We start from the raw sequence: 6,000 nt of genomic DNA, 5'->3' as shown, positions 1-6,000 counted from the left end.
TTTTAAACACAAGTTTAAGAGCTTAAAACCATTTTGAAATTTGATTCTGGAAAGTTATGGACTAAGTGTCCAAATGGATATGAAATAAGAGTTTGGAATTAATTATAAGAATCATTCCCATGTGGGAATGCTTTTGTTTTGAATTCTCTTTTTAAAGATAATATGATAGGATGAGACTTTGAAGTTTGGACTTTAAAGGGAATAGTTAATTACAATTAAAGAAGAATATTTAAATTTGACTTACTAATACAGAATGGGACAAAATATTTTAGCATTGAACATATTGAAAGATATTTTTGAATAATGGATCCAGGAGTTAATTTTAATGTGTCTACTTTTATAGTGTCTATAGTGTCTGCTTTTGTAGATAAACTATAAAGATGCTATGGAAGAGGAACACGTTTTACGAATAAAACTGAAATTGATCTGATAGTGGATTTTGAGAAGACCGGGTAAAAGAAAATATGGAAAAAGATGCTACACTGGACATGCAAATGAAACTGGCTGATGTCTTAATATAGGTAGTCCTAACTTATGACTACATTTGGAACCAGAACTTCTGTTGGTAATCAATGTGATGCCCAATTTTTTTATTTATTATTTATTATCAAATTTAGAAATTGCCTATCTCCAAATCAGAGGGGCTATGTGGCCTTAAGAGAATCTAACTTTCCCAATTTATTTATTTACTTATTTATTTATGAGACTTATATACCGCTTTAAGTGCAAGCACTCTCTAAGCGGTGTACACCAGTAAGCAATGTATATATATATATTTACATTGCCCCCAACAATCTGGGTCCTCATTTTACCTGCCTCGGAAGGATGGAAGGCTGAGTCAACCTTGAGCCGGTGAAATTTGAACCGCTGACCTGCTGAACACAGTCAGCTAAAGTGGCCTGCAGTACTGCACTCTAACTGCTGCGCCACCAGCAATTGACTTGGATTGCTGGAAGCTCCTTGGAAGATCACAAATCATGATTGTGTGACTTTGGGACACTGAAACCATCGTAAATACATGTCAGTTGCCAAGCACCTGAATTCTGATCACTCCAATGGTCATAAGTCCAAGGATGTGAGTAACTTTTTTTCAGCATCATTATAACTTCAAATGGTTTTTAAACAAATGGTCGTAAGTCAAGGAGTACCTGTAATTAAAAGGGATATATAAATAACAATCTAAAAGAGTGAGCTGATAACTTTCCTCTATTGGATTTACAAAATAAGCTTATTAAAGATTTGAAGAATTTTTGAGCTGTGACAAAAAAAATAAAAAATTAAATTCTTGAGGGGACTAAAGATCAAGATTATTAAAAGTACATGGAAAAATATACAATTGGTTTATTGGATCAAGGTTAAAACAGATATGTTATCTCTGATAAGCCTTAATGGACTTTTGCTGATCAGGACAGAATGAGACGAGCTTGTTTATAGATATACAGAAGGAGAAATCATTTCTTGGCATTTAATAGAAGGTGATAAATCACTAAAATTGCTTACACTTGTTGTGATGAAGGAAGGGGAAAGTCATTTCTTTATATTTTTCTTCACTTTTTCTTTACTATAATTCTTATTTTTCTTCCTTTTGTATTTTTCTTTTCTGTGCATTCTATTTTTTTTGTTCTATTTTTAGTTTTAACTAATTTTTTTCATTGTACTTTTTAATAAAATTGCTATTAAAAAAGAGAAATATTTGTGTCTCATGATCTCTTTGGCACTCTCTCTTTCTCTCTCTCTTCTACTGAAAATAGTGGGAGAAGCATTATTTAGATCAGCAAGGTCTCTAGTATAATAAATGTGCCAAGACCAAAGAAATGAACCAAGGATTTAGGTTTCTTCAAACTTCAGCTCGTCTTAAAAGCTGAAGAACCTCCTACCAATCTCTTAGAAGCTCAACTTAGGGACTTTCTGAAGTCAGAATTTCCCAAGCAAAGGAATACCAGCCACAGAGGCTGGCAGAAGCTGGTTCATAAATATTTCTATGTTTGGGAATTTCACATAAGAAAAAGTGAGCATGAACTAGGCTTATACTCAGTAAACTTCCAGCTGCCTTGGCAATCATGGCTATTATTTCCCTGTCATCAAAGTAAGGCCAAAAATGTATTGGGCCACCACTTAAATCAGTTGCAACCCTTGATATACAACCATTTAGAAGGGCTCCACAGTAAGGGGAAATATTGTGAGAAGGGGCATTTCATCTGCAGATAGTCAAGATTCACTGTCCTATTATACAAACTGAGAGTTATTAACTTCAGCCCCCATGCTACAATACACATAGCATAATTTTTTCAGCAGCAAAATAATCCCCTTATCATAGATGTTGAAATACACGCCTTCATCAATTTTCCCCCATTAGTTTAGTGACTGTCACTCCATTGACTCGGTGGGATAAAAAACGGTGACATTTTGTTGTAACCATGGAAACCTCTACAATGAAAAGTAAATTCCTTAAGAAATTATGTGGATAGTTAACTGAATGTAACTCCCCCTTTATAGATCCATTCTGGATGCAGGAAATTCTCATTTAAAAAAGGCTTCTCTTTAAGTATTTTAGTGAGATATGGAATGGGACAAGTTGCCACAGTCAACTCATTGCGGCCAACTCGCCAAGGCCAACTCACCATGGGCAACTCGCCGTGGGACAACTTTCTGTGGGACAACTCACTGCGGGACAATTTAACAATTCTATTTAATTATTTAAAATAAATTTAAAAATATTTTAATTTTTGCTATTCACATTTCGTTCTGTCCCTCTTTTCTTCAATGGTTCTATTCCACTATTTCTTTGATATTAGTGTAAGACTTGTCCTGCAGCAAGTTGACCACTACAAGTTGGCTGTGGCAAGTTAGCCATGGTGAGATGGCCATGGCGAGTTGGCCAAGGCGAGTTGGCCATGGCAAATTGTCATAGACCCAATGAGACAATTATAACTTTCAAATCAAAAAGTTATTATGATTTTAGACCAGAATAGGTTTTGTATCTTCAAATAAACTTAACAAAGTCATTCAGCACTGTTGTGGATCAAAAACATCATTGATCATTCACCAGCACAGTATGACTTCCAATTATATAGCTGGCAAACTCCACCCATGCAAGTATATACACACACAAAAATCCTCTCTCTCTCTCTCCCTCTCTCTCTCCCTCTCTCTCTCCCTCTCTCTCTCTCTCTCTCTCTCTCTCTCTCTCCCCTCCCTCCCTCCCTCCCTCCCTCTCTCTCTCTCTCTCACACACACACACACACACACACAAACATTACTTTTACATATTTACAGTATTTTCCCCACATGCTTACCAAATCAAGTAAAGTCTTAGCAGTGTGTGCTATGTGTGCCATAAGTGAAGTTTGACAAATCTGGGTTAATTTTTTCGTCTTAACAGTTTGGGCCCATTGGGTTAGCTTATTATCTGAACCTAGAAAATAAGTTAATTAAGTAACCAGCTATAGCATATAATGCTAAAGTAAACCCTCATGCATAATACGATGACCCAGTTCAGAGAACCACAGAGCATATCCCAGTGCTGAGAAATTGCTTAGGGGTGCTTGATTTCTATGCTAGTGGATTTACATATCCTAGTGATCTCTCACACTCTCATTCTGCAAGAGAAATGGGGTGAGGCTTGGAGAAACCTCCAGACTCCTGCTACTGTATTAAAATCTGTTTAGATTTGAGTCTTTTTAAAAACTTTAATCAAGATTTAGGTAAAAATGTGAATATATCAAATATATCAACAAATATATTTTAAACCAATCTCTCCAACCTTTTTTTTTTTTAGCTCTAGAAGGCTTCATTGTAAAAAAATACTGCTGAAAATTGACAGTAAAATACTGGGTTTCATTGAAAGAAGGGACATGCATGGAAATAAAAAGCAATGATAATTATGCTGATTCTCCAACATATCTACTACCCTTAAAAATTCCTTTGGACTAACAAAAGCATAGTTATGCAGTCAAAGGTCTAATTCCAAAAAGACTTACTCATGATTTAAAATACAGAAGAGGTAATCTGGGCAGGAGATGTAACTTAAAGTAATCCAAGTCTAGTTAAGAGGTCAGGAACTAAAGACAGGAAAGGTTAAAGACAGGAGAATAAGCACAATAGTGAAGTTTTGTAGGCAATCAACATTCAAGGCACAAGGATAACAAAGCACAAGTGAATAGAAGCAATAGGGGTCTCCAAGTCTACTTGGCTATAGGCATATTAGATATTTATTCATTGTCATTCAGAGTGGGAAGAGAACTATGTTGTATACACATATGTGTTGCCTGCAGACGTTGTGGGTGTTCTATCACTGGAGGTTTTTAAGAAGAGATTGGACAACCATTTCTCTAAAATGTTACAGGGTTTCCTGCTTGAGCAGGGGGTTGGACTAGAAAACTTCTATGATCCATTCCAACTCTGTTATTCTGTTATAGGGGCACAGAGAAACAAAAGGAGGCTGACAAAGCCTAAATAATTTTCATCATTTTTTAGGCAATTGCCTTATATTTTTGTCCTTCTTGGGATATGAATTCCTTATACACTCTGTCCTACAGTGTACAAAGATAAAACTGTCACATCTATTATCAAAGATCTTACAGAATCACAGAAGGCTGATGTTGCAGAAAGCAGAGTGAATTGAGGGGAAATAACCTGTCAAAAGCAAGGAATGAAGGCAATGAGTTTGGAAGCAGCTACCCAGGAGCCTTGTCAGCCTGGAATGTGTTAAAACTTTTCTTCAAGTTGCTCTGAAGAAGTGCAAACTTGCTATGTGGTTGGGAAATTCTGGGAGTTGAAGTCCAAATATCTTAAAATTGCTGAAGTTGAGAAACATTGCTCTAATGCACAATCCTCAAAAGTAACAGAAGAAATTTTGTTCAGAATGATAGGCCAAAGAGCATAGCAGTTTCTGAAAATTCGTTCAGCATAGATCACTGTGTGGAGCACACCATCATCAGCAAAGAGTATTTCTTGAATGGAGGCACATTGTCCATGCATTTAAGCAGCAAAGGTTAAAGAGAGAGCTGTCTAATCAGTACTTGATGTACCCTTCTTCCTTTAGATCAAAACTGGTTTAATGAAAACCAGTGATAACATGCAAGCAAAGAATGAGGACAAGGGGTGACATGATAGCAGTGTTCCAATATCTCAGGGGTGCCACAAAGAAGAGGAGTCAAACTATTCTCCAAAGCACCTGAAGGCAGGACAAGAAGTAACAGATGGAAACTAATCAAAGAGAGAAGCAACCTAGAACTAAGGAGAAATTTCCTGACAGTTAGAACAATTAATCAGTGGAACCACCTGCCTCCAGAAGCTGTGAATGCTCCAACACTGGAAGTTTTTAAGAAGAGACTGGACAGCCATTTGTCTGAAATGGTATAAGGTTTCCTGCCTGAGCAGGGGGTTGGACTAGATGACCTCCAAGGTCCCTTCCATCATCATCATCTTCATCATCTTCATCTTCATCATCATCATTATTATTATAAACAGATTAGAACTGGCATATAGCACTGTTTTACCCCCATTGGAAGTGGCAAATGCAGCTGATTATTATCATTATAAAGAACCTGTCCTGTCATTCAGTGGAGTAGTTGAATCAACTTCACAAATTTCTTCTTCCTAACCCTAACCCTAATGATGCAGAGAGTCCCCCTATTTGCAATGTCAAGTGCTTTTGTCAGGTCAATGAAGACAGAGTAAAAAGGCTTCTTTGGCTCGATGCACTTCTTCTGGACTTGTCTCACAGTAAATATCACATCTGCTGAACTCTGTTCTGGCCAAAAGCCATACTGCACCTCTGAGAGGTTCCTTTCCAAAACAGTGACCAGTCTGTCCAGGAGAATGTGGGCAAAGATCTTGCCTGCAACGGACAGCAATGAGATACTGTTGTTTCTGCAATCAGATTTGCTTCCTTTGTTTTTATAGAGAGCCACAATGACAGCATCATGGAAGTCATTGGCCATCTCCTCTGTGGACCAAATGTTTTATAAAATATCTTTGCTTTTAGATCTCAGCAGG

This window comes from Crotalus tigris, unplaced genomic scaffold (assembly GCF_016545835.1).
Source record: "Crotalus tigris isolate CLP2741 ecotype Arizona unplaced genomic scaffold, ASM1654583v1 scf7180000023713.2527936, whole genome shotgun sequence".
In the NCBI taxonomy this organism is placed as follows: Eukaryota; Metazoa; Chordata; class Lepidosauria; order Squamata; family Viperidae; genus Crotalus; species Crotalus tigris.
The sequence above is the reverse complement of the archived record's forward strand: the minus strand, read 5'-3'. Positions refer to the sequence as shown.